Source organism: Sphaerodactylus townsendi, linkage group LG10, assembly GCF_021028975.2.
Source record: "Sphaerodactylus townsendi isolate TG3544 linkage group LG10, MPM_Stown_v2.3, whole genome shotgun sequence".
Classification (NCBI taxonomy): domain Eukaryota; kingdom Metazoa; phylum Chordata; class Lepidosauria; order Squamata; family Sphaerodactylidae; genus Sphaerodactylus; species Sphaerodactylus townsendi.
The window spans coordinates 12,919,313-12,931,912 of NC_059434.1; the positions used below are offsets into that span (position 1 = coordinate 12,919,313).

The window sequence follows — 12,600 nt, forward strand, 5'->3', positions numbered from 1 at the left end:
CAAGACCTAGTTTAAACAGGAACAACCAATTAATCTAGGAGGACTCAATCGATACAAGGACAAACAAGAAATTCTAGTTGGTGATGAATTCAAATGGTGTGGAATGCAGACGCTGGGAGCAATATAGCAACCAGGGCAGAACACCTGGTCTCCCAGCTATTTGATGGAGAAAGAGTCCGTGTGAATCAGCTGCTCTTTTAAAATGCGCATAATTTGTTTCTGAATCAATGCCATTTTCCTGTAAACAGCAAGTTTGCCAGGACTCCGGCTACAGTGGAAGATCTCCCACTAGCAACTTGCCCTTTGTGCTGCTGCTGCTTCAGGCAGCGAGAAAGAAAAAAAAAGGACACAGGCAAAATGAATGATGATATGCCACTATTCGGAAGAACTCAGGTGTGAGGTTATGTTGCCCTAGAAATTGTGAGAAACTCCGTAATATTACTGTGGAGCTTCCAGTGATTGTCAGACCATTTCCACATGGGCCAAAAAAAAAGCTGGTAAAAGGATGGTAAAAACAGTGTCATAGGCGGGAAGTTCGCATGGCCATCGCTGCAGAAACTACGCTGCAGTGATGTGGCAACACTCCAGTGGGCCCACAACAGTTTATTCGAAAGTCGCTCACCGAGCGTGTCTTTTCAACAACAGCGCTCTGCAGTCTGTGTCGTGCAAAGCGCCCGCCAGGAATTGGTGCCGCAGAGCCTGCCCCAAACACTGGTGGCCCACACTGGCCAATCCTGGTGCCGAATGCCCGTGATGTCTACTCTGGGGAAAAAAGAATGCCATTTGCAAAGCACAGCCGTGCGAAGTGCCGGGGTTCAGCTAATGTGCTACCTGTCTACGGAGCGCCCGCCCATGAGAACGCTCCGTTGCTGCAGCATTCCCAATAACACTGATGGCACCACGCTGTAATTGGCTGTGCAGAAATGGCTTCAGAGATCCATGACATCACTTCCGCTTTCCTCTGGAACTGACATCACATTACACCAAACTCCAGTGCCCCCCCCCAGCCCCCTCAACTCCTGCTGGGTGTCAACCATTAGCTGGTAACCCTATTAAAGAGTCATAAAGATGTGACAATTCTGTCGCCGCGAAGTCAGCCTACAAAGCCCTTCTTTTGGTTTTCAAATAAATTCCCAATTCAAGAAGTTCAAGTTACTCTCGTACAAAAAAGCCTGTGCTTCAGTGTGTGTGAGAGGTTGAAGAGTGCCTGTCTGAGAGACTAGAATCCCAGCCAATTTATCTGGCAGCCAGCGGCAGTTTTTTTGGGATTCCTAGTTCCTTCTCTTTAATGGTGGCAGCAGAGTAAAAAGAAGATCCCTGAACACTAGCCTGGGATATTTTGGGTGGCAAAGGAAACCCCACTGGTCAATTTAGTGGGAACTTTGATTGTAGGCCACTCGTCACGTTACAATTGGTGGCTAGTGGTGGGATAATATCTCTCCCTTGCCAGGAACGTAAGCGTCTCCGTTACAACGTGCCTCTTCTACAAAGCAAAACATTGTAAAAAACCCGCAGAGTTGAGGAAAAAGACTTTAATCCCATTGCTCCTTTTTAAATCTATGTACACAGAATCAAACCCTTTTCTCTTAAGTACTAAGTTTCAAGATATTCAGTAAGCAGAAGATTGTTTGGAGTGGAATAGATCTGCACAAGGAACTAAGTGTAAGAAGGGCAGGGCAAGCAGTACAAATGAAAGTGAAACCTTCTGAGCATAAGTTACTCTCACAAATTGACTGAAGACAAAAATGAAAAAAAAAAACCAACCCTAAACAACTGATGCAGTAACCAAAAGTTTCCAGCAAAGGGTAAAAAAACTGATTAGGGAAATATACACTTTGAATAAAATCACATCAAAAAGCACGAAGCAGATATGCCAGTGATGGCGAACCTTTTCGAGACCGAGTGCCCAAACTGCAACCCAAAACCCACTTATTTCTCGCAAAGTGCCAACTCAGCAATTTAACCTGAATACTGAGGTTTTACTTTAGGAAAAACGGTTGGCTCCGAGACACACGTTACTTGGGAGTAAGCTTGGTGGTAGTCAGTGGCTTTGCTTTAAAGCAACCGTGCAACGCTTCGAATGGGTGAATCACGACCCTAGGAGGGTTTACTCAGAAGCAAACCCACCCACATGAAAAACTCTGTGTGCGCGTGCCCACAGAGAGGGCTCTGAGTGCCACCTCTGGCACCCGTGCCATAGGTTCGCCACCACTGAGATATGCTATATTCAATGTTTCTGATGAGAAAAATGGTATGTGCTTCCATATATTCTTGTATGCATTCTTATATGCACACTGACTTGTGGATGTATTGACCACTTATGAAAGCTCCCCCTTAAATGTGTTTGGTCTATTCAGATCCTCTGAAGATGCCAGCCACAGAAGCAGGCGAAACATCAGGAGAGAATGCTGCTAGAACACGGCCATACAGCCCGGAAACCACACAGCACCCCAGTGATTCCGGCCGTGAAAGCCTTTGACAAATACATATAATTGACAACATTTGCTAGGGAGGTTTACATACCACATATCCTTCAGGGTTTTTTTATGTGATTTTATTAAAATTGCATATTCCCTAATTAGGAACCCCCACAACCCACACAGAGCTGATGGTTCTCATAAACAGAGCCCCATCTGAATAAAACCTTGTGTCCTTCTCAGACGCTACCATGGTGTTTGTGACAGGACGAGAACGGATACAAACCAGGCTGAAATCTCACCAGTATTTAAATAAGAATTTGATTTTCAGGATGTACCTCAGATAACATTTCCCTCGCTTGCTTCTTTTTAAAAGGCTTTGAGATCAGATGGAAGCCTTAAAATACACTGATGTGAGCAGATTGGCATGGCAGCTTGGTTAAAGAATCAGGACTATCTGTCTATACGAATAACTTCTACCTCAGCTACCTCAAGTTGACACGACATGGCCCTTGAGGCCCAGTGGTGGGGTGCTAGCGGACAGGGCTGCCATTTGCAAACTGAACATTAGTGTCTGATTGGTGACTCTCCCCCCTTCAGGGTAGTGAAGGGCTGAGTGCACTATTTATACAACTCAGCTTGTTTTATTGAATAGCATTCCCTTGGAGACCAGTTCAACACCTAGCTTCAGGAAGGAAGCTGTTGTTTTTATGCAATGAGCTCTGGTTTAAGTTAGTGAATGAGCAGGTGCTTGAGAAAACGTATGGAGGTTAGTGAGAATACGCACAAACCTTATAGGAGATGTGAGTGTGTGTATATATGAATAAGTGACTAATAAAGAAGAATTTGAATTTATACCCCCCCACACACACCTTTCTCTCCTGTAAAGAGACTCAAGGCAGCTTACAAACTCCTTTCCCTTCCTCTCCCCACAACAGACACTTTGTGAGGTAGGTGGGGCTGAGAGAGTTCTGAGAGAACTGTGACTAGCCCAAGGTCACCCAGCAGCCTCCATGTATAGGAGTGGAGAAATAAATCCAGTTCACCAGATAAGTCTGACGCTCATATAGAGGAGTGGGGAGGCAAACCTGGCTCTCCATATTAGAGTGCACCTGCTCTTAACCACTACACCATGCTGGCTCTAAAAGCAGAGCTGGATTCACATTTATTAAAATAAGTGAAAAAGTACAAGTGATACACCCATGTATTATATACATTTTCTTAACATATATATGTATATAATCAGCATCCATAATTAGCAGTTCTTTTAAATGATAGAATAAATAATGTGCCCTCATGAATAATGACACTTTTGTATTATTTTATTTATGTATAATATTTGAATATTCCCTCAATCTCTTTGCACACATAAATACAGAACACATAATTTTGACAAGGGAAACACCTCACACTCCTTCGCAACCTGATAAAGTACAGTCTAAGAAAAGCTTTATCTGGTAATTATGCTGCTAGAAGCCAAAATGATGTCACTGCCCAAATAAGGAGCTCCCTCTGCCTCCCGGCTTCCCACCCTCGGCTTATACCGGAGTCAATAAGTTTTCCCAGGTTTGGGCAGTAAAATAGGTTCCTCGGCTTATACACGGGTCGGCTTATACAAGAGTATATACGGTACACTATATAGGGCAGTGATGGCGAACCTTTTCGAGACCGAGTGCCTAAATTGCAACCCAAAACCCACTTATTTATCGCAAAGTGCCAACATGGCAATTTAACCTGAATACTGAGGTTTTAGTTTAGAAAAAACGGTTGGCTCCGAGGCGTGCGTTACTCGGGAGTAAGCTTGGTGGTAGTGGGTGGCTTTGCTTTGAAGCAACCATGCAACTCTTCCAACAGGTGAATCACGACCCTAGGAGGGTTTACTCAGAAGCAAGCCCAGCAACCGAGCTTACTCCCAGGTAAAGGATCGCGCTTTAGTTCTTCGCATAAAAATCAGTGGGGTTTAACAGCGCTTAACAGGGTTACCTACACTGCTTCCCCAAAACTAGGTCTCAGGTTTAATGCTAATAATCAAGCCCAGTGGCCCAGGCCAGCTTAGGGGGGGGGGGCTCTGTTTGCACGTGCCCACAGAGAGGGCTCAAAGTGCCACCTCTGGCACCCATGCCATAGGTTCGCCACCACTGATATAGGGGTTGGGCTTTTTTTTAACACAAATTTATAGACTGCCTCTCCCATCACAAATTTTATACTGAGTAGAAGAGATCATTTTGAGCCTTTGTGAATCTTTCTTTACAAATAGGAAATCTCCAGCAAGAAGCCTGCTGATTTGAAATGTCGTATGTCATATCTTTTATTTCAGGCTGCTCATTTGATATTGGCTAGAAATGCTAGGATTTGTGCCTAAGAATGGACAAAGGGATTATCAGAGCTGCAAAAGCATAAACTAACTAGGACAGTACTTTTGTTTCTATGCTGTGTAAAAAAAAAAAGGGGGGGGGGAGAAGAAAAGCACGGTACTTGCAATTGGATGAGAAAGTGGCTGAAATTGAGGAAGTTTGATGCAGAAAAAGAACCGTGCCGACATACTTCTTAACAAAGGACATAGGAACAAGTCGAGGGACTGGCATGGACCGGCAGGGGGGCTGTCCCTTCACTTCCTTTGTTTTTCTTCCACTATTTCCTCTTTCCCTTCCCTTGCAGCCATGAGTCTTCATAGATTCCCCCCTTTTCTATTTCCTTCTCTTCTGCTCACCTACCAGCCAACCCACCTTTATCTGCTCCCGTCTCCAGTTTTCTGTTCCTCCACCTGGCAGCCTCTCTCTGGGAAAAGTCAGGCCCAGAGCAGGGGCTACCAGAGCCAGGCTGAGTGATATGAGTATCGAGTGGACTCTGCCAGGGCTGTCCACTGTGAGTCCTCCTCCATGTGGGGACATGATCCTTTCCAGAGCTGTTCTGGCCTTCAAGTTCACCCCTGCTTCTCTCCATGGCTTTGCTTTATAGAGGCTTGGGACAGCTCACCATATTGTTATGGTTGCCCTGGTAGCTTCCAAAACGACGACTGTGAGCCCAGGGGCATTATTTTCTTAATGCTACAGGTATTTCTTCTTTTTTTTCTCTTTTTCTTTTTTAGATTTCAGATTTTTCTGCCAAGTTAGAACATGCTTCAGGTTAGCATAAGGTGACCAGATTTTCACCTTTTTAAAGTGGGACGCGCCCGCCCGCAGCAGCGCACTGCCTTTTGGGGCGACCCCCAGTTTCCCACCCTGTGACAGGGTGGGAAATGGGAGTGCCCCAGAAGGCAGTGCGGCAGCCTTCCAAAAATTGGGAGATTTAAAAAACCTCGTGGGACGCGGGACAAATTGCTTAAAAGTGGGACTGTCCTGCCAAAAGAGGGACGTCTGGTCACACTAGATTAGCAGAGATCTTCCCATCTGTCCTTAGCTCCATTTTGCAGATCCATTCATCTGCACTCCATGGCCCAGTTCGTAAATAGATTGGATTTGTTTCGTTGGCACTCAATGCAAATGTGGTCAAACCGTCAGAAGAAATTAAAGGTGGCCAAGAACGGCCGAGGAAATGGAAGAACACTCAGCAATGCAAGCCTTCCAAAACATAGGGGTAGAAATGTCATGGTGTTTTATTCACAGGGGGTTCTCTTTAAAAATAACAGGGAAATAATATTGAAAGGACAAATAGTTTTTCCCCATACCACTTGGATCATGAGCACCAGGTCAAGGTGAATAAAACGGTCCCATAAAGATGGACACTCTGCCATCATCATTTGTAGATATGGAGAGACAGTATCAACAAAGCTCTATGCACCATGATGTCACTACATATATTACTGGGGCTTCTGTTATTCAGAGGATGGGAAGAGAATGACTACCTCAGCCACAACTCCTAAATTCAGTTAAGAAGAAGAGTTGGATTTATATCCCTCCTTTCTCTTCTGTAAGGAGACTCACAGGGGCTGACAATCTCCTCCCCCCCACAACAAACACCTTGTGAGGTAGGTGGGGCTTAGAGAGCTCAGAAGAACTGAGATCAGTAGCCCAAAATCACCTAGCTGGCGTGTGTTGGAGTGCACAGGCTAATCTGAATTTCTCTGATAAGCCTCCACAGCTCAAGTTGCAGAGCGGGGAATCAAACCCGGTTCCCTCCAGATTAGAGTGTGCCTGCTCTTAACCACTACGCCACTGATGGAGTGGTCCTTTCCCTCCTTTCACAATGACCTTGTTAGAGTACTTCGGAAGACACCTTGATTAATCAGTTTTAATAACAATTTCATTTATTTAACAAAACGATAAACCTATATGCTAAATAAGTAAATTCATCACAGATATATCTTGATTTCCTGCAATATAACCAGGGCAGTGTATGCAGATTTAACGCCAAATGTCAACTCAGTGAGCCGAGACTTACACAGTAACTTGCCCAAGGCTACTCAGTGAGTTTAAAAGCAGACTAGACAATTGGACTCATCTCTCTTTACACAGAATCCAACACTTCACCTGCTATCCTACGTTGACTTTCTGTTACAGAGACGGAGTGAGTCTTGACATTCTTAGATTTTTAGCATCCTTCCTTGTAAGCTGCTTGATGTTGAAACGACAGCAGGCAAATTAGATAAACTCTATTTGGACCCTTGTGTTTGCATTGTCAACAGTATGCTGCCTTGATTTACATTTTTGAAGCTCCACTGGAGAGGAGAGAGGAAAACACATATTACCCTGGAGGAAGCTGAACAGAAGCAAATGCAGTTTGATGTTCAGCGTCCAGAGGAATTCTGAAGGGCTAAAGGCGAAAAAAAAATCCCTCCTAAAAATAAATAAAAAATGACATCTGCTTGAGATTTTGTCTGGAAATAGAAATGGATGCCCAAGGACGTCATGAATGGATTTTCCCCGGTAGTAGGGCAGAGTCGTCCTTCAGAGATGATGCAGTGTTTTCTTTCTGTGCCCTTCCTTTCAGAAATAAGTTATGGGGGTAAGCAAGGGAGGAAATCAGCAAAATTCTTTTTGAAAAGAGTGAAGCCTCTCTGGAAGTCTGTTCAAAACTGATTTGTGCCAGTACAATTCCTCGCCTTGGTCTCCTAGTTCGTTAAGGTGGACCAGTCACCCGGGATTTTCGCCATGTGGATTAACCTCACGCTTTTGTGCAATTTGTCCCGCGTCCCGCCGGGCTTTGACATTGTCCCGATTAGGCAATGTGCTCCTGTGGCCGCGTGCGCACTGTCGCACTGCCTTCTGGGGCGCTTCCCTGTTTCAGGGAAGCGCCCCAGAAGGCAGTGTGGCAGTGCGCACGCGGCCGTAGGAGCACACTGCCTTTTGCGGCGGCGCTTCCCGTCAGGAAACAGGGAAGCGCCCCAGAAGGCAGTATGGCAGCGCAGGAGGGAGCGCCTCCCCGCTGCCGCGAGAGAGAGTCAGCTCTTCTGGACGCATTTCCCTGTTTCCTTTTGATCGGGGAGCACCGCCGCTAGCAAAGGCAGTACCTGCAGCGGGTGCGTATGGGGCATGCGGTAAGCGCAGTCGCCTTCGGCACAATAGTAAAAATCTGGTCACCTTATCCTAGTCCAAATGCTCCTCTGGGCACTGTGGGTTTTTACTACAGGGGTTTACTACTACCCCTTTATCCTGGCATTTTCTAATCCCGAGGAGACGAAGTCATAATTGCTCAGGCTGAACAAGCAGGTTCTAAACAATGTGCATTGTTCTGAACATGTTTGGTCTACCTCAGCAATTATGACTTCACATCCTCATTATTAAGAAAAGTTGGGACAAAGGACACAAAATAATAGAATGATTATCGTGCTTGCGCTTTTCAAACAACTTAATGGTGGTTCTGAGGGAAAGCTAATCTTGGCAAAGGCCACAAAAGGAGAATTATGGGCTACTACCGAGGATGAATTTCTTCTTTAAATGTATCCAAATGTTTAATTTAGCAGAGATTTGAGTCCTACAGCTCAGTCCTACAATGCAGTCTACTGGTGCTAGTCTATAGATGTGCTCTCCAGAATGGGATGTTGGGGGTTCTACAACCTCACAGCATCATAGTTTAGCCTGAAGTAACAGTGAGACCAAAGACATTTATAGTTTTTAGGAAACATAGATGGTTAGATCTATGCTATTTTTTCATCTTGGGCTTTTTAATAAGCTGCAAGACAAACAAGACCAAGCTTTGTATTCAACAAGGAGGCAAGAAATACCTAGGAAAGAATAGGGATTATTGTGTCCAACGAGGCCTGAGGAGACCCAGATTCATTCATTCATTCATTCATTCATTCATTCATTCATTCATTCATTCATTCATTCATTCATTCATTCATTCATTCATTCATTCATTACCTTTATTAGGCATAGGATAAAACAACAATCAGACTGACAATAACAATAATAGAAAAGGTTATTAGGTGATCAACAGGAGTGCGCAGTTGTTGATAAAGCTGTTGCCAAAAACTTTGCTATGTCTGCAGTTCTTTTAGTGCAGCAGTCACACAAAGGCAGACGTAGCTTGTCTTGGTCAGAAATGGCAAGACATGAATTAATATGAGGTTCAATGTAGAGACTCCTGAGTTCTGGGTGGCGAGAACAATACAGGAGTATATGAGCAGTTGTTTCCACTTGGTTGGGCAAACATTGACAAGTTCTTGCTTGTAACGGGACCTGACGGAATCTGCCTCAGAGTACTGCAGAGGGGAGGACATTTAAACAAGCTTGCATAATGAAGTGTCTCAGTAATGGGGATGAGAGATTTTTGAAGTAGGCCGGAAGGGATCCATCAGGTGGAAGAAGTCCACAGCTCAACGATGAGCAAGGCCTGTTAGTTTCAGATAGCAGTTTTTGTCTTTCCAAATCAAGTGCTCTTTGTTTTAAGATGCAAAAGGTACTGATCTCATCTAAGTTGGAGAAAAATTCCACAGAGAAACCTAAGGTTGTGATATAATTTATAATTTGTTGCTTCCATTTGGAGCGGTATGAGTCAGTGAGCATGTGCCATGCTAACTTGCCTGGCCTTGCATTGTGATGGAGGTGCACTCAAAATTTCAAGGCTGATATCCAGACTCTCATAGTCATAAGATTTAAACCCATTTCTAGGCATAGGCTGACATTTGCAACCCAGTTGGGTAGTCTGAGAAGATTGTGAAAAAACTTGGACTGAATTCTTTCTAGGTCTTTAATTGGGCCACCGACCCAGAAGGTATGTATTGACCTCCTTTGGTGAAAAAGAAGCATTTAATCGCGGCAGTATTGTGTTTGCAAGGGTGGTAATGTGGCTGAGTTGAGGTGACCATTTCAGATTGAAATGAAACATCACCCCCAGGTAGCGAAAGATGGCACTTGTTCCAATGTGTTCCCATTGATTTTCCATGAAGAAGGTCACCAAGATTTGGCAAACACCATAATCTTGATTTGGTATAGGTTATCTCCAGAGCACTGCATTTACAATAATCAAAAAATGCCTGGAGATTGAAGGTGAGGCCAATTTTTGTCCGCAAAAGCAAAACTACATCATCTGCATATAGTAACTCAGGGATCTTCTGTAAGTTGAAGGTGGGATTGTGGCCTTCTATTTTCAAAAGATGGGGTATCAGGTCACTAATGAACAAATTAAACAGAAGAGGGGCCAATATGCAGCCTTGTTTAACCCCTGTGTTGGAGGGGATATCAGATGTTAAATGTCCTGCGAGTTGCAGTGAACTCTGCAGCTTGTGTTGGAATACAATCTATGAATGAGTATGAGTAGACAGGGAACTATGCAGAGGTGGGATCCAACCAGTTCTCACCACTTCTGTAGAAGTGGTTACTAATTTTTTCTGAGTGCCGAGAAGGGGTTACTAAAGCAACCTTCCTGCCCAATAGGGACTGGAGGTGCGTATGTGCGGTGGCGCCACTGTTTGAATCCCACCACCATCGGAACCTGTTATTAAAAATTTTGGATCCCACTACTGGATCTATGTCCATTAATTGCAGTTTGTGCCATAAAAGATCCCTTCTGACCAAATTGAAGGCACTTCTCAAATCAAGGAATGCTGAATAGAGTCTTTCCCCTGGGGTGTTGCTGTATTTCTCTGCAAGATGATTAAGCACTGTGCAATGATCACAGGTAGAGTGATCTTTTAGGAAACCTTTTTGCAAAGACTTGAGAAAGGGGGTTGCCCAAACTTGCAATTTTTAAAGAAGATGCATTGCATAGAGTTTGCCGGCAATAGAAAGTGCTCGTGTAACCCCTATGTTCAGAATGGGTTGACAGCAGGAGACTGCAAAAACTCATGAAGTTGGAAGAAGCAAGGCTACCAGGCTGGGACCTTGATTTATTTCTTTATAAGCTCTTAACACCTTGTTTAAGGTAACTGCAAAGTTGTTGGGAACTAGTGGGAAGGGAGTTGTTTATTTTTGCTGTATTGTAAATGTTAGAATTTATTGTTTCAGGGCTTTCTGTGTATATAGTTGATGGGAGTTATTTTGGGGACCTTCATCATTTTGAATCCAGTTCACCAAACCCCTGAAGTCTTCATAAGCCAACCACCAGCAGGAAGAACTGGACTTGGCATTACAAGACAGTAAATAGGAGGATTTGAAATGAAACTCAACAGGACTGTGAAGTGTTAATGTTAAATGTTAATGTTTAGTAGGTGTCATTTGTTAAGAAAAGTAAACCATTTTGTTTTAAATTTAGTTGTTACAACTCCTTCCAAGTTCTGCCCCACAGAACCCACAGATAGAGGTTACATTCGCTTCGGCAGCACATATACTAAAATTGGACCCAAATTCACATCCCCACATGCTATTAAACGTATTTGGTAACCGTGGGGCTAAACCTAATGCACAGAATTGTTATGAGGGTAAAATAGAGGTATGGAAAACCATATAAGCTGTATTGGGTTCCTTGGAGGAAGTATTAGATGAGAAAACATCAGCTGAAAACATTGCCTGTTCAATTTCTGCCAATATTTACGAACTAAACTAAACACACACCCAAAATAAGAATGGTTTCCCCAGACGTCTAGTGCGTACGTAAGGAATTATTGCTGCATTATCACAGAACTGTAGATATCTCTAGCCACTACAGTATGAAATGGCAATAGGTAAATAAAAAACAATATATCAGCATCATTTTGAAAACTCAAGTTTCTTAAGCTATCGCATAAATCAAAGACCAAGTTCAAGAGTCACATGTTCTCTTCAGGGTGAAAATGAATGGGTAAAAAAGAGGTTTTAAATGAGTACCTTCCATCTTGTGTTTTGAAACATTCCCAAAACAGAGAGTAAAATTTTTATATTTCTTTTTACTTTTCTTTTAGCCTGGTTTCCTTTAATGCACTGTGGAGGCTGAACACTTCATTGCTGTAATAAATAGATTTTAAAATATTCTCCTCTAAATAGGTGGCTAGTCCTACAAGTCAATTTCAGCAAGAGATTTACAGGGCAATTCTAAATGGAGTTATATTCTTCATAAGGCCACTGAAAAGTTATCAAGTAATTGAAGAATATAACTCTGTTTAGGATTGCCCTGTTAGCTATAAGTAGCATTAGGAGTTGAAATATTAGATATCATTTATGAATTACTGAAAAAGAACTGCCACTGTCTCTTAGGAGATCCTCTCAGTGTGACCTAAAAATAGCAATAATTTTAGCTATCCACACACAGACTTACCAGTATATCTACATTTTTTATATATCGTACATCAGTTTTCATTTAAGCCTTATTTGCAGGAGTCCATGATGGTGAAGCTGCTAAAATGTGCTTTGATATGCTGCTGAGACATTTCTAATCTGCCTCCCCCTCAAAAATTACCAGGAATTCTCTGCAAAGGAGGAATAACTATTAAACCAATGTTAAGGTTGTAGTATAAACAGGCCTTGAACGTAAAACAATACAACTTACAGCCTAACACAGAAGCCAATATGAATTATTTCTACTTAAACCTTCTTAAAATGCAAATGTGCAAGTGCTTTGGGTTAAAAGAAACTATTTATAACATTTCCTAAAACCTTAATCTTGTCAGAAACCCTTGAAGTTCCTTCATGACACTGATAAAGATTGCCTCAGGGCATTTACATAGTTATATAAGTGAAGATAGTGTCTCGGAATCACAGGATCTTATTGCTGAACACTTCAACGTTTCTGCCTAAAATTTATGGGGGTGGGTGGGGATAAAATGAAGGTAATATTCAAAAGAAGAAAAGAGGTTCCCCAATGGATCCCAAATGCATGTTCTCTCTCC

At 43.1% G+C, this 12,600-nt stretch overlaps 1 protein-coding gene across 2 annotated transcripts in view; it reads right to left on the reverse strand.

The window, feature by feature from the left end:
• LG10H4orf19 (linkage group 10 C4orf19 homolog) overlaps positions 1 to 12,600 on the reverse strand; it is a 64,665-nt gene that overhangs the window by 10,160 nt on the left and 41,905 nt on the right. The window contains exon 1 of one of the 2 annotated variants that reach the window (XM_048508681.1): positions 5,182 to 5,193. The exons of the other annotated variant lie outside the window; for it this stretch is intronic. The gene's annotated coding sequence lies outside the window, so the exon portion shown is untranslated. Of the gene's footprint in view, positions 1 to 5,181; positions 5,194 to 12,600 lie in introns of those variants that run through there. 2 annotated transcript variants of the gene reach the window in all.